We start from the raw sequence: 21364 nt of genomic DNA on the forward strand, positions 1-21364 counted from the left end.
TTCATTGCCATTTGTGAATTTGCTGACAATTGTGTTGTCATTGGCAATCTTTTAGATAGCATTGGAACTCTGCCTGGCCACACAGTGTGGGTGTATTACGAATAGAGCGGTGGGCTAAGCACGCATCTTTGGGGTGTGCCTGTGTTGATGAGCAATGAGGAGGAGACGTTGTGTCCAATTTGCACTGACTATGGTCTTCCAATGGTAAAGTCAAGGATCCAATTGCAGATTGGAGTACAGAGGCCTAGAGTTTGTAGCTTCTTGACCAACACTGAGGAAATAATAATATTGAAGGCTAAACTCTCGTCTCTGAAGAGTTGTTTTCAAGGTGATCCAGAGGTAATTGGAGAGCCACTGATATTGCATCTGCTGTGGAGCGATGGGGACAATAGGTGAATTACAATGGGTCCAGAACTTTGCTTAGGTATGTGTTAATTCTGACCATGACCAGCCTCTCAAAACATTTCATCACAGTAGAAGTTAGTGTTACTGGGTGATAGTCGTTGAGGCAGCTCACACTACTCTTCTTGGCCACTGGGATGATTGATGCCTTTTGAAGCTGATGGGAGCTTCTGACTGCTGCCATGAAGATGAAAATTTTCGTGAACACTCCCGCTAGTTGGTTGGCGCAGATTTTCAGTACCTATCACAGGGTCCTCAGCCTTTCCAGGGATTTGAGTGGGCCCTATTTGGTGGTTCTTCTCAAAGTGGGCAAAGAAAGTAATCCCTATGCCATAAGTGCTTTGTGATTAGTAAGGGATTACTTAAAATGGTATGTGAGTGGGGATAAAAGGTTGAGAACCACTGATCTAGATCCAATTGTTATTGAAATATTTTTGCTTGAGAAAAATTGTCATTGGCTCATTTCCTTTGGAGTTATGTAAACAAGCACATAACGAGTCAATTAGGGACAATTAAAACAGTGGTTTTCAAACTTTTTCCACCCACATACTGTTTTTAGCAATCCCTTACTAATCACAGAGCAACTATGGCATAGGGATTACTTAAGGCGGTATATGAGTGGAAAGAAAAAGTTTGAAAACACTTTTGGATGAGATGAGTGTTTATTGACAACAGTTCAGCATTCAACACCATCACCCCTCAAAACTGATCAGCAAATCCCAAGTCCTGGGCCCCAATATCCTACTGTGAAATTAGATCCTTGATTTCCTCACTTCCTGACCCCAATCAGTGCGTATCGGCAAGAACACCTCCTCCACTATCTCCATCAGCACTGGATCACCACAAGGCTATGTTCTTAGCCCCTTGCTGTACTCACTTTACACCTATGAATGTGTGGGTTGGTATGGCAACATCACCATTTACAAACTTGCTGATGATACCAGAGTAGTGGGTTGTCTAAAAAGGGGCAACATGTCAGCATAAGGAGGGAGATTGAAAACTTGGCTGAATCGTGACCTCTCACTTAATGTCACTGAAACGAAGGAGCAGATTGTAGACGTTAGGAAGAGAAAACCAGAGGTGCACGATCCAGTGATCATTGGGAGAGCAAATTTAATTTCCTGCGAGTCACTAGCTTATGTCCTTTCATGGAGCCAACATACAAATGTCATTGTGAAGAAAATCTGTTAGTGCCTCTACTTCCTCAGGAGTTTGCGAAGTTTGGTAGGACATCAGAAACCTGGACAAACCTCTACCAATGAATCTTGGAAAGTGTGCTAACGGCTGCTTCACGGTCTGATAGAGGGCATCAATGCTGTGATGTTTCTTTTAATGTAATAAAGAAACTTGGGTTCTTTTGGAACAACTATACTTTATTAGCTGTAGAACTCAATTCACAACTGTGTAGAGACATCCATCTTGAATTTGGCCCAAGCTGCCACAAACTAGTCTCCGACTCCCTCTAGTGGTCAGGAGGATCACAAGCACTCTTATCATTACATCCACTTTCCTTGAGATGTTTAGGATCTAACAGCAAAACACACTCATTCGTTATTCATTTTAATTTAAAGTTCAACACAAACGTAAACACAACAGCACAAACTTTTTAAAGTGTGCAGTTTCTTTTCTTTTAGAGATTCAGTCTGTCAGCTGCTTTGATAATGCGTGTGGATCTTCTTAATACAGGTGCTTGTTGGCACTGCTGGTCCACTGATGTCTAGCACTGCTGGTGTTTCCTCTCTGGCTTTCCAGGCTGGATCTTCTGCATTAGTCTGTTCTTGCAGTGTCATTTGAGTTTTCAGCAGGCTCTTTCGATTCCTCCTCAGTATTTGACTGCCCTCTGTTCTGACAGTGTAGGATCTTGGAGTTACTTTCTCCTGAACAGTGGCCTTTTTGTCCCAAGTGTTGGAATCTCTGAGTCTCACTGTCATGTGTTGCCAGTGGCCCAAAGTGTCTTGCTGACTTTGTCATAGTTAGGTCTAGGACATTTTGGCACCCACAATTTGGCGCTGGACATTTTGGCACCCACAGTTTAGCACTGAATATTTTGATGCTGGACATTTTGGCCTGCTGCCCCACTCACTGTCTGCTGATGGACTCCATCCTGCAGCACTGCTTGAACCTCTGGCATTGCCGCGCTGCCAGGAACCCCCGGTGCTGCAGCGCTGCCTGGAACCCCGGCGTTTATTTGTGTGATTGTTTAATAAGTATAGCAATAAATCCAAAATGTTTGCCGGGGAAGGGAGTTTCTGCAAAGCAGGGGGTTTAGGCAGTGGTTCTGAAATACCAGGGGTTCAGACAGTGCTCCAACACCATGGGGAGCCAGGCCAGCACCAAACACAAACCTAGATATAAGAATAAATCCCAAAATGTTTGCTGGGGGAGGGTTAGATTATTTGTATATTAAGTGATTATTTAATAACCATAAATCCCAAAATGTTTCTGAAACACCACAATGCTGCAAGTTCCTCCGGAGATCTGTCCTGGAGCCTCCACGTGTCATCTGCAAACTTGAGAACTCTGTTGGAGCTGGACCTGGCATTGCAGTCGTGGGTCAGTAGCATGAACAAGGGCGAACTGAGCTCACTCAAAGCCCTGTGGTTCGCCAGTGCTCAGTGTGATGGTGCCTGATGTTCTGCTGCCACCCTGGAGAGACTGCAATGTGATGCTTCTGTAAAACAACGAATTTCATGAAAAGCTCATGACAAATTCTGATTTGGACGGGGGTCTTTCCATTTGCAAGTCCAGAATACAGTTACAAAGATGGGTGTTGAGACCCACTGAGGATAGCTTCTCCACCAGCCTCTGGGATTTGATGGTATTGAACACTGAGCTGCAGTCAATGAACATTGTCATGAGACATTGCTGTCCAGGTGGGTCAGGTCAGAGTGGAGGGTCAAGGTTATAGCGTCATCATTGGAGTGGTTCAGTCAGTAAACAAATTGAAATGGGTCCAGTGTCTCTGGGATGTGCCCTTAACACTTGAAGCATTCCCTAAAGGCAAAGGTCTGTCCAGAAGGGATGTGTCGTTGTCTTTGATTCGCAAGGTTGTCTTGGGGTATGTTATTGTCTTGGTCCCTTGCCACATCTATCTCATGTTGCTGGTGTTGCACACGACATGGTTATCCCTGGGCGTAGAAGGATCTTCTGTGTGTACCCATGCTCTGCCTTCCAGATTGCACACGAGAGTTCAGCCCTGGCTGATCTTAGTGCCATCTTGTCTCCTATCAGAAGGCTGCATCACGAGCTCTGAGAAGTGCATGGACCTCTACGCCCAGCCATGGATCCTGGTTAGCCCTGATTGTGCAGCATTTGATCTCAGTGACCTCCTCAATTCACTGAGCTCGCATACTCCTCAATGTTTACATCCCGTTGTAGGTGGCTGCCTCCCTGAAACAGCTCCAATCCATGACCTGTACTTTGCTGTAGTCTCTCCCTGCCCCACCACCCACCCATGCCCTGGTCTCCCTGTGAACTGGTTTCGTTAATTTTGCCAGCGGTCTGAATGCTGGGGTTAGCAGGATGGATATGTGATTCCAGTAACAAAGGTGGGGGCAAGGGGCAGCCTTATACGCACCTGGGATGCAGGTGTGCACCTGATCTAGGGATGTCCTCGCCTGTGGCGTGCTGTTAAAACCATGGTAGAACAGTTTTCAGGTTGGTGTTGTTGAAGTTGTCACTTAGATGGCACAATAAAGTTCCCTCATTGCTTCATCCCCATTTGCCGAAGGCGGAATACAGACTGTGGCTGTGAATTCCCTGGGCAGAGGAGGGTCTGCCTTTCACTATCAGGTACTCTTATCTCTGCTGAGCAGATAGTCTTTACCACAGAGTCATTTATGCACCAGTTCTTGCTGATGTAAATACACAGTTCCCCTCCTCGAGCCTTGCCAGAAGCAGCAGCGTTTCTGCCTGCCCTGAAGGAGATAAGGACATCCAGCTGGATTGCTGAGTCTGGAATGGTGTCCTGGAGCCACGGTTCTGTAATCATCAGAGCACGGCAGCCCTGCAGTTTGCTCTGCTTCAGACACAGCCTCAGGTCATCCAATTTCTTCTCCAGCAAGCTGACATTTGCGAATGAGCTCGTCGGGAGAGTAAGTCTGAATGGGTTAACTCTCAGACTCACCCTGATGCTGACCCGCTTGCTGCGCTTCAGCTTTCTTGTGCAGCGCTTCTGACAGCTTGAAAAGAGCCACATGAAGCTATCTTCAATTGACAGGAGGTCAATGTCCAGGATGGATTTGGCTCAGTTTGCCACTTTCTGCAGCCTTCTCCGTTCCTGGCTACTGGAGTTTACAAACCAGGCTGTGATGTAACTAGTTAAGTGTACTTTCCACAGTACTCCTGTAGAAGTTTGATAGTGTGAGCCTTCTTGGAAAGTAGAGGTGTTGGTGTGTCTTCTTCACGGTCCCCTTAATGTGCTGTCTCCAGGAGATTTCCTCCGACATGTTGACCCCCCTCCCCCTCCCGTCCATGCAGACAAGTGCATGTGACAGACTCAATAGAAATGCAGTTCCTTTGAAACAAAACTCCACTTGAAATTGCCTAATGTTGCCGTTCAGCTAATTCTGACTGTTTTCCCACCATAAGTGAACAAAAGAATTGAGACTCAAAGAACCTTGTGTCCATTAGTTCAAGCAGTTGCATTCAATCCAGCTTCACTTTGATGGCTTGCTACAACCTGGAAAATGGAGGAACATCACCTTGTATTCAGTCTCCAACCAGATGGCATTCACATCAACTTCTCAATTTCTGGTGACCCCCCTCCTCCACCTCTATTGCTGTCCTTCCGTCTCCTTCAGCTCCCCATCCCCTTTTCTACTCTAAGAACAATCCTCTCTCACTTATCAGCTTTTTTTCTTCTCATCTCCCACCTGTATCCACCTGTCCCTCTTACCTGTCAGCCTGTGCTCCTCTCTTAACTCTTCCCTGCTCCCCCAACCTTTTTTATTCTGCACCTGCCGATTATTTTCTTCTTCCTGACGAAGAGCTCAGGCCCAAAATGTGGGTTAACTTTCACTCCCTATGGATGCTGTGTGACCTGCTGAGTTTCTCCAGAATGATTTTTTTGGGAAAACTTTTATATTTAATTTGTCTCCATAACAAATGTAATGTTTTTCTATAATCATACACAATTATAAACGATGCAAAAAGAATACATAATTTTATATTTTCTCACCCCACCCTCTCCCCTCCTTCCCCAAAAAAGTAGGGAAAAAAGAAAAAAGCCTACCTGAATTTGTCATATATCATTCATTCATTAATTAAATTTCAAATTTACAAATATCTTAAACCTCTAAGTTAACTAGGGCGAGTTGGAGTTGGAGTGGGAGTGGTAGATGAACTTTTGCCAATGAAATCCATATATGGTTTCCAGATCTTGTAAAAGTTTTCTGGTTGATTCTGTAAATTATAAGTTATTTTCTCTAATAGTATACAATTTTGTAATTCCATTTTCCATCTACTCAACCCCATCCAGTATGATTATGTATTGCACTTGACCTCAGCATCTGCAGACTTTCTTATTAAACTCACTTTGATGCTGTTTGAATTTTTTTCTGCTGCAGTTTCCCTGGAGAACTGTGTCATTCCTTGTTTTACTTGGCTTTCCCGTTGTTTGTTGCCATGAAGGTGCACACCCTTTCCTTCAAGCTAACGAGATGGGCTACTTTTATTTTCAGCATTTACTTGGTTGTATATGGCATTGGGTCACAGACCAGGGTGAGGACTGGGTTGTTTAGGCAGATGATATGAATATTATCAGGTTATTCTGTTATAGAAGGTGCAAAAGATGCAACCTGTTTTACTGCTACTTAGCAACATGACGTTGTAGAAAATGTCTTTACAGTCAGGGCACTTCCATAAGCTTTTGTTTGACATGTGATAGTGACAGAGGGGGAATATAGTAGTCCAAAGGTTGTGAGTTTGGGTCTCACACCAGAGATTAGAGCACAAACCCCTGGCCCACACTCCATAGGTGTGTGTGTGTGTGTGTGTGTGTGTGTGTGTGTAGATGAGCATGTGTGCATGCATGTAGGTGAGGGTGCGAGTGTGTGTGTTGGTTTGTAGGTGAGCAGCTGTATGTCAGTAACTGTGTGTGTAGGTGAGCACTTTGTGTGCATGTGTGTGTAAGTCATGATGCAGTCGCATCACCAGGTTCAGGATCAGCTGCTACTCCTCCACCATCAGACTCCCTAGTGATGAACTCAGAGACTCATTTAAAGACTCTAGTGCACTTTATTGATTTTCTTTTTGTTCCCTCTGTAATGCACAGTTTGTTTGCAGTTCTTTGTTTACATCTTTTACACTGTGGTTTATTTTTTGCACTACAAATTGGTGGTAATTCTGCCACACGTGCAGGAAAAAGGAATCTCAGGGTTGTATGTGATGTCATGTATGTACTCTGACAATAAATCTGAAATCGAAATCTGAGATGTGTGTATGTATGTAAGTGTGTGTGTGTATGTTTGGGTGTGCACATGTATACAGACTTTGTGCTTGTATTCATGCAGCGGAAATTAGTGTCTAGTCGTCATGGGGCTTATTGACAATGTGGTACATTGACCTCCATGGTGAGGTGTTGGGGCTTCGGTAGGACATTGAAGCAGAACCAGTTGTCCGTGGTGAGGTGCTGTGGTCACCAAATGCGGAAGTGAATGTGCTACAGGCTTCTGATTTCTGGAGTAAAAGCGAATCCCACTTGACCCTGAGGAGAGAACTACTGAGGCATTGCAGGAGGTCCTGTTTGTCACACAAGATGCTAAACAGAGACCAATTTTGCACCATCAAGTGTGATCCAAAGTTCCAGTGGCTACTCATAGAAGAACAGCTAATGTTCGTTTATTGTCACTTATACCTTGTGAAGTGAGAAAGCTTGTTTGTGAGCAGTCCAGCTTGATATTACATACTTAGTACAGCAAGTAAAACACAGCACAGAAGTGTACAGATACAGAGAGAGATTAGTTGGTATGGATGAATGGCAACAATAATTTTACCAGTATGGGTACATTCAGGAGCCTGATAACAGCAGGTCAGAAACTGTTCTTGAATTTGCTGGTGGATGATTCCACACTCGTGAAGTTTCTTCCTGATGGCAGGGGGTGAAGAGAGTGTGGCCACCATGGGAGGAGTTTTTTTAATTTAATGGCTTCTTTTCTCTTAGAGGGAGGTGCAGATGGAGTTATTGGAGGGGAAGGGCATTGTCTATGATAGACTGAGACACCTTCATAATCCTCTGTGCTATTCATTTAATTGAGTCTAATTTGCTGTGAGGTTTGTTACATCTTCTGTCAATATGCAGGCCTCTTGGATCACTGTACTGCAGGAACAATGTATTGACAATTAAGTAATTTATGTCACGATAATGTTACAGGTTTATTATATATTTTATATAAATATGTCTTTAAAAGAGATAGCTTGTGGGGGTTTAGTGTAGGTCACTTCACAGATACTTACACTTCACCTCATTTAAAATGGAAGAGCTAGACATTCAGGCACCAGTGGCTTTGCAAAAGACAATAGAACTACTTTGGAAGGAATTTCAAAAGCAGGTGCAAATGGAAAAGTCCAGGCTCAAATACTGATAAAGATCTTTCAAGGATTGGATTTGGAGCCTTGGGAGGGATTCTGGTTTTTACAAGAAGAGAGAGAGGAAAGAAAACAGGATTCTTCACTTAGAGAGAGAGAACTGAATTCTGTAGTACCAGTTGAAGCTGCAACATAAGCTGGCAGGCTTGTTGAAAACCCCATTGTGAAGATGGGTTGTGAGTTCTGAGTTAAGCCTGTTGAAAACCCTTGTAGTCCTTTCAAGAGGAAATGGCTGGCTCGAGTGTTTCTCCTGAAATAAGGGAAACAAGAGGAACTCTGTAGTGACCTGGAAGAGGTTATAATTTGGAAAACCCATGATGGGGCAAGTTTCTTCGGCAAGACAGTGAAGTGACTGATTGCAGGAAATCAGTTTGTGTGTGTCCAACAAGCAACAAATCTCTCTCTGAAACCAACAAGAACCTTCCTGAGCAGTAACCATTTAATTTTAAGCACCAGAGCCTGGTGAAGATTCATAAATGTTAATTCTGTGCACAGTATAAGAATTACCTGATACTGGTGAACTTGGGAGAAATGAATGATTGGACTATTGAAGCAAAGAACTTTCCTTTACATATACACATTGCATACATGTGTGCTGAGAATTAGATGGGGGTTAAGTTCAGTTAATAGTTTGATCCTGTTTTTATGTTTAAAGAACATTGAAAGCAACTTTTGTTTAAGTAATCATTTGTCTTGGTGAATTTCTATTGCTGCTGGGTTTTGGGGTCCTCTGGGCTCGTAACAATAAGATTATGGCAAGTGAACTGTTTAACATTTTGAGCGAACAACTCGTTCCCCCCATTATCCTCTCTGTCTGCATATCCCCACTGGCTCTTAGCCTTGACTTAAGAACATAAGAAATAGAAGATATTGGCCTCTGGCCACATCCAATCTGGTCATTCACTCAATAAGATCACGGCTGATCTGGCTGTGGACTCTGCTCCACTTATCTGCCTGTTTTCCCCCCACAACCATTAACCCTACCATCCAAATAACCATCAAACTGAGCCTTAAATATATTTAATGAGTCAACCTTCACTGCTTCCATGTCCAGAGAATTCCACAGATTCACCACTCTCTGAGAAAAGCAGTTTCTCCTCATCACCATCCAAATCCTTCTCTCCTGAATCTTTGAGGCTATATCCCCATGTTCCTTATTTGCAAAAAAAAAACCCCATCTCATCCTCATTCGAAGTCCACCATAATTTCACTGCCTTTCTCTCCATGCCCACTCCACTTCAGAGATTTGTGCTTCTCTATATCAGTCCTATCACACCTCTTTGTGTGCAATCTCATCTTTCTCATTGTAATGGCTTCACTGTGGTTGATATGCCTTCTGCTGCCTCTGGCCTAGGCTCTGGATCTCCAACCTAAACTTAATAGAACCCTAGAACACCACAGTGCAGAAACTGGCCCTTTAGCCCATATCAAACAATTGCTCTGCCTAGTCCCATTGACCTGCACCTAGGCCATAGCCCTCCATACCCATCCCAACCACGTAGCACGACAGAGAGCCCTCAAGACCAGAGAGAGTACAACACGCTTTTATTCAATAAGAATGGCACACATGGTCTGTGGACTGAACTGGTTTTTTTTTTTGGGGGGGGGGGGGATGGTCCAGGATTTATATTGGGATATGTGTGGGGCAGAGTCAGGGGAGGAGCCAGTCCTTACACCATCACACCAGTAGTGAATACCCAGTTCACTAAAGTATGTTACCTTCTAAATGTAGTATTGCAATAATGGAACCTTTTCCTTTTACCTGTCCTCAAATTCTTGTCTCACTTAATTTCATTGGAAGAACTCTCTTGCATTTACTCTGTCTCATTTTCTGAAGCTCCAGGGAATAAAGTCCTAACCTGTTTAACCTTTCCCTGCAGCTCAGCTCAAGTCACAGCAACATCCTTGTCAATCTGCTCTGCACTCTTTCAATCTTATTGATAGCCATTCTATGGCACTTCATATTTGGTCCCACTAATGCTTTGACAACTTCACCACAACATTCTACTCTGCCACCTTTGTTTATCTCTTCCTTTTCATTTATTTCTTTGGCCAAGCATTAGGTTTCCAGCCCTACAATCTCCAGAGCGAAGCAAGGTTAATGTAGTGGTTAGCAAAATGCTGTAACAGTGGCAGTGACCCAGGTTCTCAACCTTCACTAGGTCCTTTCAAGCTGCCATGTAAAATGGGGTTAACCCGGCAATTTGAAAGCGAGGTGCAAATCCAACCGAGTCCCTGACCTACCCAGTTAAACTTAGCCAGGACAAGATCACCGGCAGCTCCAACAGCAAAATGCACGCTGGCATCACAGGGAAACCCCTGGATGGTGGCTGCCATGATCAGGGGGGAGAGAGGGGTCGCTGCCACGGGGGCGGGGGGGGGGGGGAGAGGAGAGGGAGTCGTTGCCACCGGGAGGGGGAGGAGAGGGGTGGGGGGAGGAGAGGGGTGGGGGGAGTGACAGCCGATGGGGGAGCAGGAGGGAGAGGAACTGGGGTGGTGAAGGGGGTGTGGCGAGGGGAGGGGGGAACTTGCTGATAGTTACCCTGAGTGTGCGAAATCATCTCAGGGGCGGGATACCCTTTCTATCGCCGGGTTGGCGATTGAACGGGTCGATTTCCCCCTGCAGCTTAAAAGGTGCTGGAAGGACCTTTGCCCCAGTAATCGCACCTGGGTCCCAGGAGGGCAGCCCGTTGTGTGGCCGCTTAATAGTGCCTAGTGTGAGGAGTTTGTACGTCCTCCCCGAGTCTGAATGGGTTTTCCTCTGGGCGCTCCCTTAGTCCAAAGACGTACAGGGTCAGTAGGTTGACTGGGCAGCGAAAAGTAAAAGGATAACGCTGGAGAAACTCAGCAGGTCACAGTGCACGCTATACAGCAAAGATAAAGACACCGTCCTGTATTAATATCCTCGACAAAGCGTTACCGTTTTCGGCCCTGTAAAAACAGTTCAGAGGTGATGCTCCGTTGAAAGAGCTATATAAATGCAAGTTGTTTTTTTTGTTGGCCGAAGGAACCCTTCAGCCCACAAGCATGACTGGGTGAATTGTGTCTTGATCCGGTGAGTGGGGGAGGACGAGGCGAAGTCGATGCTTTGCAAACACCTGCTTGAACGCTGCCTGCCTTAGCCCAGCGGGATTTGGGATGAAGATGCCCTGCGGATCAGCGGGATCTGGGATGAAGATGCCCTGCGGATCAGCGGGATCTGGGATGAAGATGCCCTGCGGATCAGCGGGATCTGGGATGAAGATGCCCTGCGGATCAGCGGGATCTGGGATGAAGATGCCCTGCGGATCAGCGGGATCTGGGATGAAGATGCCCTGCGGATCAGCGGGATCGATAGACAGGCGCTGGTGTGCATTTGGCGAAGTGGGCACAGCCTCCCTAGAGATTGACACTTCGCTTCCATCCCCAGCCAAGAGCAGCAGGAGCGAGGGCTTTCAGCTGCGCTCCCGAGCCGCCGCCGCGCACAAATACAGTCGTCCCCTGCAGCCGATACCTCCCTGAGGTCGCTGGCATTTTCATGCCAGGCGCTTTCTCCGGTGGGATTTTGGAAGATCCTTGACAGACCCGCATTTGAGGGAGGGAGGATTACTGAGGAACGTTGCATTCGCTGTAAGGCACCCCACTGCCAGGCTGCCCAGCGAGAGAGAGATAGCGGGGGGGGGGGGGGGGGGGGATGTGGATGGTGGAGGGAGCCTCAGCCCGGTGAGCAGTGCTGTGTGACCCACCCGCAGCAGTGAGATTGACCCTGCCCTCCAGTTGAAATGGGCTGCACTGCCAGCATCCTTCTGCTCCAAGGTTTGAGTGCCATCGTCGAGAGAAACTGTGGTTACATCTGCCCGCAGCCCAGTGGACAGGCATCGTTGGGAAATGCGAAGAATGTCGCCACGAAGGAGGAGCAAGTCTCCGTCTGTTCACCTCTGGTAAATCTGTTGATTTTTAATTTTTTTTATCGCACTGATTTCGATGAGATGGTGATTTGCTTTGCAGAATGTTCTTTCCCCCACCATTCCGACTCACATAAATCAACTGGTTATTTCAGCAAGGCTCCAGGTGAAAGAAATTCAGTTGGAAATTTGGGGACTTGCAACAGATTGACATGATCACAGAGTGACTCAGCAGTCAGAGAGTCCATTCTTCCCGCTGCTTATCCTTTTCGGGAACTCTGAATTACATTTGCTTGGTTCCCTTCCCTCCTCCACACATTTCCCCTTCAAATGCAGAACAAATCCTCATTCAATCTGCTTCCTCTGCAAGATGGTGTGTTTGGCACACTTCCTAATAAGACACAGCAGGCTGTTGATTCAGTGATACCTTAATACATTCTAAAATGGTGTTATAACAAGCATACAAATATAAAAGTGTCATCTCATACACGGAGCATCATACCCAACACAAGGAAGAACATAACAAAAACAATAATTTATTGTCACAAACATTGTTCAATGTTCATATGAACTGAAATTCTAACCTGATGTAGCCGAACAGATATTTTGTAAAAAAAACTATATCCGTGTACTTAATTGAATTATATATATTGTTACGGGACATGTTAGAATACATATCGGTAAAATGTGTCTTTAAAAGAGATAGATTGTGGGGGTTTAGTGTAGGGTATACTTCACAAACAGTAACACTTCATTAAAAACCATTCAAAAGAAACTAGACGTTGAGGCTCTGGTTGACTTTGCAGAAGCAATGGAGAATGCTGATCTATTGTGCACGGGCAATAAAAGCCAGACTCAGAGATACCGATCAGATCTTTCAAAGATTGCGTTTGGAGCCCTGTAAGAAGTCATTTGGTATTTTTTATAAGCAGAAAGAATAAAAAACAAAGAGGTGATTTCTCTTTTGGGGGAGAGAGAGGTCAGTTCAACAATAGCAGTTGAGGTTGCAAAATGGCAAGCTGGCAGCTTCTTGAAAGACCCCATTTTGAAGGTGGGTTGTGAGTTCTAAGTTCAGCCTGTTCAAAACCCCTTGTAGTCCTTACAAGAGGAAATGGCTGCCTAGAGTGTTACTCCTAAAATAAGGGAAACAAGAGAAACTCTGTGGTGACCTGGAAGAAGAGGTTATCATTTGGAAAACCCATGATGGGGCAGGTTTCTTGGCAAGACATTGAAGTGACTGAATGGAGGAAATCAGTTTGTGTGTGTCCAACGAGCAACAAATCTTTCTCTAAACCAATGAGAACCTTCCTGAGCAGTAATCATTTAACTTTAAGCACAAGAGCCTGGTGAAGATTCATAAATGTTAAATTTTGTGCACAGTATGAGAATTGCCTCATACTGGTGAATTCGGAGAAGTGAGAAGTGAATGATTGGACTATAAAAGCAAAGAACTTTCCTAAATACAAACACATTACATACACGTGTGCTTAGAATTAGAAGGGGGTTGAGTTAAGTTAATAGTTATAAGTTAAAGTTTGATTCTGTTTTTATGTTTAAAGAACATTAAAAGCAACTTTTGTTTAAATAACCATTGTCTTGGTGAATTTCTATTGCTGCTGGGTTTTGGGGTCCTCTGGAGTCATAACAATACACACACACAATAGCTATTAAATATTCACAGTAATCTGAGTGATGGAATAATGCAGACAGTGTATTTGTGGCATCAGATCAGTCCCTGATTAGTGTAACAAAGAGGGGTTCAAGAGTCTGATCGCTGTTGGAAAGAAGGTGTTGGTCTTCAGGCTTCTGTACCTAGAAGTGCTGGTCTTCAGGCTTCTGTACCTTTTGCCCGAAGGTAGTAGTGAGAAGAGGTTATGACCAGGGTGATGAGAGTCCTCTATGATGTTGGCTGCCTTCTTGAGGGGGCGCCTCACATCCTCGAAGCTTAAAATTTCAGAAAACTGGAGCACAGGTGAAAAGACTGTTTAGAAGATAAACATTATTTAAAGACATTAATGCTGAGAGTAGGCTCAGCATTTGTTTGTACAATTAAAGGGGTGATACTTTTGGAAGATGCCAGAACTTTGGAGAGGGTGTAGAGAGGGTATTGGTATGGTTACAGGTAGTTCAGTTGCTCAGAGGGACGAGAGAAAAGTTTTCTTTTTTTTTGCTGATCACCTCAAACTCTACTGGAGTCACCTCACCTTCAAACCGTTCCTTATTTATTCTGTCAAAACCCTCTCTTGTTTGGAGCAATGCTAGAAAAACCCAGCAGGTCACCCAGTAAAAAGTAAAGGGTAACCAACTTTGCAGCCCCACCTTGATTATTCTTTACTCACCATGGATACTGTGTAACCTGCTGAGTTTCTCCAGCACATTTGTGTATTTACTTGACCTCAGCATTATCAGCAGATTTTCTTGTCCAACTGATTTTGAGGACCTTCATTAAATCTATTGAACCTCCTTTCTTCTGAAACAAATAGCACTGGATTTTGTCATTCTTTCCCTCATTTCTAGGATCATGTCCTTCCCAAACAAAAGGGCCCAGGCTTGAAGGGACTGTTCCAGTTGTGACCCATGCCTGTAATTTAACAATTCTATTGTGCATTGAGCCTCCATTTAAAACAAATCATACATAATTCTTAACAGAAGAATTCTTGTTTAAAAAAATGCTCTATTTCGTTACAACCTTATTTGCATCACAAGTGAGGTGGTGGGATAGAGGCAAGACTGGGGTTAGATGGAGTATGAAATTCTGGTTACCCTATTACAGAAAGGATGTGGAGACTTTGGAAAGAGTACAGAAGAGGTTTGCCAGGATGTTTTCCAGTTTAGAGAGAATCAATTATGTGGAGAGATTGGACCAACTTGGGTTATTACCTCAGGAGCGTCAGAGGCCGAGGAGAGACCTGATATTAGTTTATAAAATGATGTAGGGCAGGTGGTTGGAATCGTTCTCCCAGAGTTAAAATGTCACACGCTCAAGGGTATCATCTTAAGGTGAGAAGGAGGAAGTTTAAGGAAGATGTACAGGGTAAATATTTTACACAGGGAATGATAGGAACCTGGAACAGGCTGCCAGGACTAGAGGTGGAAACAGAGGCATCTACATCAACACATGAATATGTAGGGAACAGAGGAGCAAGCAACATTTCAGTAGACACTTGGGCTGAAGGGCCTGTTCTGAACTGTTTGATGTGCTATGGTTGTTTCACATGCCACTCTCTGCTCCTGTGTTGAGAGCTTGAGACATTGGTCAGCATTCCCTCTTGAAATGGCCAAGCAAGGTTGGCTGGAAGGATTTAGATTGACTGACTTGTTTCTGAGTGAACCAACTCGCCGTTGTCAAGGCTACCTCATTAAGTATGAGGAGGCACGTGAGTGGCTGTAACTTTGGGACTGACCTCGAGAGGGAAATTGCAATCCCAAAAATGAGGGTGAAATCTGCACTGAATTATAAACCTTTGCTTTGAGAAACATCAGCAGAGAATTGACAATGGAGGAAGCCAGGGAAATAATGAGCTCTTTGTGCACACATTTGAGTTGTTGATTAACTTGTGTCCAAGTGTAATTGTGTTCTTAATTTACAAGAGGAGGGTTTTGTGTAGCTGTTTCTGCTTTGGATGAAACCGGGTCTGTGTTTTTACATGTGCTGTATCAGAGCTACTTTCACTCTGGCTCAGGTGAGTTCAAGTTCCACTATGGAGACTTCAACACAAAAGCTATGTCAACACACCAGTGCTGCACTCTTGGAGGTGATAGTTTGAAGAAGGCGTGTTAAACCAAGCTCTGGTCTCTGCAGGAGAATGACTCGTTGAAGAGCAGGAACTCACCTAATTATCACACAACTTCCATCAATAAGTCAGGGAATTAAAAAGGTAATTTGAGTTTGCTTTGCAAATCTTACTATTTCCTGCATGCAGTGAGTATACTTTAAACTTACATCAGTTGTGCACAGCAGGTAATGCTGCTGCTTCTCAGCTCTAGTGAGCCAAGTTTGATCCTGACCTCCGGTGCAGAGTCTGCGGGCCCAACTTGCCCATGCTGGCCTGAACCACTAATCTCAGCTGCCTGCATTTAGCCCAGATCCCTCTAAGCCCATCCAGTCCATGCATCTGTCCACTTCTTCTCTTACTGCAACACTTCCTGCATCAATCCATTCCATATACCCATCATATTCTTGTTTTAAAAAAGTTTCCCCTCAGGATCCTTCACCTTAAACCTGTGTCCTCTGGTTATTGATTCCCTTACTCTGGGCAAAAAACACTCTGTCCCTTGTGTGATTTTGTATACCACTATGAGATCACCCCTCATTCTCCTGTGCTCCAAGGAATAAAGCCCTTGCCTTCTCAAGCTCTCCCTATTAGCTCAGGATCCGAGCCCTGGCAACATCCTCATAAATCTCTGCACCCTCTCCAGCTTGACAGCATCTTCTTTATACGTTGAACAAAACTGAACACAATACTTCAAATGGGCTCTCACCAAACATCTGTACTCAATACTCTGACTGATGAAGTCCAATGTGCTGAAAGCCTTTTTGACCACACGAGCTACCTGTGACACCACTTTCAATATATTGTTCTTCTTGATCCCACTGCTCTACCACACTCCCCAGATCCTCACATTTCTCTGTCTGAAATTCCACCAACTATTCTTCTGCCATCTGCCCAACTGATCGAGATCCTGCTGCAATCTTTGGCAACTCTTCACTGTCTACAAGATTTGATACTTCAGTGTCATCCGCAAACTTGCCAATCATGTCATGTATATTTCCATCTAAGTCAATGATTATAGATGAGTGGTTTTCAAACTTTATCTTTTTCACTCTACATTCCACCTTAAGTGATCCTTATGCCATAGGTGCTCTGTAATTAGTAAGAGATAACTTTTGATGAACGCTGATCCAAGGCTTTCCTGTTTTTGTTTTGTTTTCTCTTCTTCATTAGATTAGTAGAATGGGTTTTTACTATAATGTGAATATTTCTTTGCTTTTTATCTTTGAGTATGGGGAGATGAAGATACTATTATGTACTGATTGTTGTATATTGCAATCTTTCCTGTTATGTATTCTTATTCTCTCTGCCCATTGTTTATTGTACATTAAAATCAATAAAAAGATTGCAAAAGAAATTAAGGGATTACTTAAGGTGGTATGTGAGTGGAAAGAAAAAGTTTGAAAACCACTGATATAGATGACAGACAGCAATGGATCAAATCCTGAGGCACATCACTAGTCACAGACCCCCAGTCTGAAAAACAATCTTTCACAATCGACATCTGCTGTCTTCCATGAAGCCAATTCTCTATGGATTTGGCTCTCTCTCCTTGGATCCTATGAGATGTAACCTTCCAGAGCAGCCTATGCAGTTGGACCATGCTGTCAAAACACAACCTGCTGGAGGAACTCAAGGGGCCAAGCAACATCAGTGGGAGAAAAAGAATGGTCAATGCTTCAAGTCAAATCTCTTCATGGCTATGACTTGATAGGGTTTCAGCTCAAAAGGTTGACCATTCTTTTTTCTCTCACTGATCTGTGCGACCTGCCGAGTTCCTCCAGCAGATTGCGATTACCTTCAGATTCCAGCATCTGCAGTCTCCTGTGTTTCTCCAACACAGTCTGTGTGGAGTTTGCACAATCTCCCTGATTGAAAGATTTTCTTTCAATGCTCTGTCTTCCTTCCAGGTCGCAAAAACATGCGGGTCAGTGGGTTAATTGTCCATTGTAAATTGCCCCTGTAGTGTGCAGTGAGTGATACAATCTGGAAGAGTTGATTGGAATGTAGGGAGAATTAAAAAAATAAATTAATGTTGGATTTAAATAAAGTCTGCAGATGCTGGGATTGCACTCGCAATACACCAATGTGCCGGAGAAACTCAGCAAGAAGGGCACGCACCACCCATCGGAGGTGATGGGTAACCAACGTTTCGGGCCTGGGATTAACGTTGGGTTTGTGTTGATGGTTGGCATGGATGCATTGGCTGAAGGGCCTGTATCTGTATCTCCCTATGATGCCAGTTCTTTAGAGTAGTGCAGTGGAAACCTTTACACTTAACTGACAGAGCAGTCAGAATCCCTTCTGAAAGAGCACCTCCAAGGTGCAGTGCTCCCTCTGTGCTACACTACACAGATGGGTGTATTTTCTCTCTCTCTCTCTCTCTCTCACACACACACACACACACACACACACACACACACACACACACACACACACACACACACACACACGTCTTTGAAATGGGATTTGAACTCAAAATCTTCAGACTCAGACTCTAAGGTGAGAGTTCTAGTCTCAGATATTGATACAGACGATTGAGCACACACAACATGAGGTCATATGACGTTATTGGAAGGGTCCCGAATATTAAAATAGCAGTCGTCCAATCTTATTTTCCTCTGCTCTTTGTATAGTCATTGAATATTAATTGTATTTGATTATGTTTTTATTCTATGTCCATTATTGATAATTCAGGAGCTGAGCAATTCTTCCTGATGTGTACTATTTTGAGCAGTTTTTTGTTCTAAGATTTCTCATTTTAAATGCCTTTTAAAAGAGTCCTCCTTATGGTTTCTCATTATACCTTGGCTGTGAGTCAGCTGTAACTTCTATGACTCGCACCTGTGAGTCAGATAATGATGGGTTCAGGTCTCACTTCAAAGGTATCGGGAGAAAAATCCAGTCTGACTCTCCAAGTGAAATGACAAGGGAGAGCTGCTCTTTTAAGATCAAGATTTCTTTCTTGTCCTGTAATAACTATGCAAAATTTGTCAACGTTTGCCTGGAGTAAAGACACTCAGAGAAGCACTTCTAGCCTGGCTCCCCCATTAGTAGGAGAAATGGAAGCAAAAGAAAGTCCCTTCCTTCAGAGACACCTTGAATTTGCCTCCTGCTCCTGCATCCTCTGCAGCTGCTCGGCCTTCTGTCCGTGTCACTTTGTATTTAAACTGGCAGTTTCTTTCCTCATGTGGATGTTAACAGACTCTATTGTGTTAGATGAAGAACAGGAGAACTATCAACATTTACAAAATACAATGTATTCTTTTGCTCATAATGGCAGCCAACTGTGCAAATCGGTTCTTCCACTGCAACACCAATTCTGGTCAAGAGCGTCATTGGGAGAAAAAAGAATGGTCAATGTTTTGGGATGGAACCCTTCATCAGTAGTTCAACAAAACTCGATGAAGGGTCCTGTTCCGAAACTCAACCATTCCCTTTGCTCTCAAGACTACAGCAGCAAGGGCCAGCCACTTCAATTCTTCTATCAATGGCCCCACTCACTGCCAAGTCAAGGCCACACTCAATTTGGTCAAACAACACCTTGTATTCCCTCTTAGCAGTCTCCAACCAGATGGCATTAACATCGACTTCTCTAATTTCTGTTAACCCTCTCCCCAGGACTTGCTCTTTGTGTCCCTCCAACTCCCACCCTCTTCCCTTCTCTTCTACCAGAGAGTTATCTTTCGTAATCCTCTGCGCTCTCCCCATCACATCTCAGCTTCTTTCTCTTCCATCTTCCCACCTGTTTGCTTGTGCTCTCACCCTTGCCTTGTATGTCTGACTTTCCGCAGCCCTGAAGAGGGGCTCAGGCCTGAAACATCGACTCCCTTTTGCATCCTACAGACGCTGTGTGTCCTGCTGAGTTGCCCCAGTTCTCCTGTGCACCGCATTCCTTTTCTCTCGCGGCTCGATCCACTGAGCTTCTCCAGCAGATTGTCCTTTTGCTTGCTCCAGATTGGAGCATCTGCAGCGTCTTTTGTTCCCAGCAGGCTCTGTTTGGAACATTCTCAGATGGATGTGAAAGTTACAGTGGAAGTGCAGCACACTTCCACTAACAGCCTGAAATCTCTTGCTTGCAACACTGCTCATATTAGTTCAAATATAAATGCAGTTGGTTTGTTGTTAACCATGTAATGAATTGAATAACTTGTGAGTCATTCTGTTCTGTGTAAATAGCAGTACTTGTCTGTCTGAAGTGCAGGAACATAACAATGGCTGCCTCGCCCTTCTTCACTCACCATTTACAGTTGAGATTCTGCTCCTCCCACTGCTCCTTGGAGGAGTGTTCAGGATATCATCAATCTATTCTTTCCAAGAACGATCTCAACATTGCGTGATCTGCTTATGCACTCACGGAGAAGTGAAGTTACTCTTTCCCTGATTCTCACCTCACTGACAAAAGGCAAAGGAGGAAAAACCCAACACCCAACCCCAACCAACCAATTTTCCCCTGCAGCCGCTGCAACCGTGTCTGCCTGTCCCGCATCGGACTTGTCAGCCACAAACGAGCCTGCAGCTGACGTGGACTTTTACCCCCTCCATAAATCTTCGTCCGCGAAGCCAAGCCAAAGAAAAGAAATTTTAAAATATGAGGAATCAGCCCACTTTGTTGCTCTGTGGATGTAAAAGATCGTGCAGGCTCTAGTTCCAAGGAGAGACAGGGAGTTTTCTGACATATCTGTTCCTATCACTGTATGCAGGTTATCTGGTAATATTAGCAGCTTACATCAGGGGTCATGACCCTCAACAGTTGCTGAAGTGGGCAGAGGAGACATGAACTTCCATTGCAGGGAGTAGCTACAGCCATCGAGCTTTGGGCCTTTGTTTCCATCAGTTGGCAGAGACTGAGGAGGGTCCTCCTCAAACCTAGCAGTCAACTACAGCTTTGGTGAGACTATGTGCAATTCTGGTTCCCCCAGCCATAGGATGGATGTCAATAAATTAGAATGAGTGCAGAGGACACTCCGGGTGATCCTGTTGAGAATCATGTGGGGCATAGATGAAGTGAATGCTCACAGTCTATTTCCCAGAGTAGATGATTCTAAAATTAATGGGCATTGGTTTAAGGCAAAGAGGAGAAAGATTTGGAGGGACCTGAGAGGCAATATTTTCACTCAGAGGGTGGTCTGTATCTTGAACTTGCGGCCAGAAGATGTTGTGAAAGGTACAATTTACAATGTTCAGAAAGCATTTTGACAAATATATGGATAGGAGGGGTTGAGGAGAAAATGGACCCAATGAAGGCAAACAGGACATGCCCTGAATGTGAACCCGATCAGCAAGGACAAGTTGGGCCAAAAGGCCTTTTCTTTGCAGTTTGATTCTTTATATAATCTTGGTCAGAAGTATGATAGAGTCACTGGAGATGCCAGAACCCCTCAGCAGGAGGATGAAGACAAGGAGTTAAACAAGAGGAACCTTGTTATCTGATGAAGGGTCCCAGGCCAAAAGGTTGGTTAATTTCTATTGATGCTGCGTGACCTGCTGAGTTTCTCCAGCACATTTGTGTATTGCAGCTGAAGATGAGGGGTGGGGGGGGGGGGGGGGGTTGGTGGGATATATACTTTAGCCAGAGTGTGGTGGGTTCTATGGAATGTCACAAATTACCCCTCCCCCTGACTTGTCAGTCCCATCTGCGGAAGAATCTTTGGCTCCCACATTGACCTCATTAACCACCTCACAACCACAAAACTGGAGTAAAGGATAAGGAGTTTC

General features: G+C 44.4%; 1 protein-coding gene across 7 annotated transcripts in view; it reads left to right on the forward strand.

Moving 5' to 3' along the window:
• Positions 1–21364, forward strand: part of dock9b (dedicator of cytokinesis 9b) — a 346813-nt gene that overhangs the window by 66718 nt on the left and 258731 nt on the right. Inside the window, exon 2 of one of the 7 annotated variants that reach the window (XM_069890529.1) lies at positions 15676–15751. The exons of the other annotated variants lie outside the window; for them this stretch is intronic. The gene's annotated coding sequence lies outside the window, so the exon portion shown is untranslated. The remainder of the gene's footprint in view (positions 1–15675; positions 15752–21364) is intronic. 7 annotated transcript variants of the gene reach the window in all.

The sequence above is a fragment of the Narcine bancroftii genome, chromosome 7 (assembly GCF_036971445.1).
Source record: "Narcine bancroftii isolate sNarBan1 chromosome 7, sNarBan1.hap1, whole genome shotgun sequence".
In the NCBI taxonomy this organism is placed as follows: Eukaryota; Metazoa; Chordata; class Chondrichthyes; order Torpediniformes; family Narcinidae; genus Narcine; species Narcine bancroftii.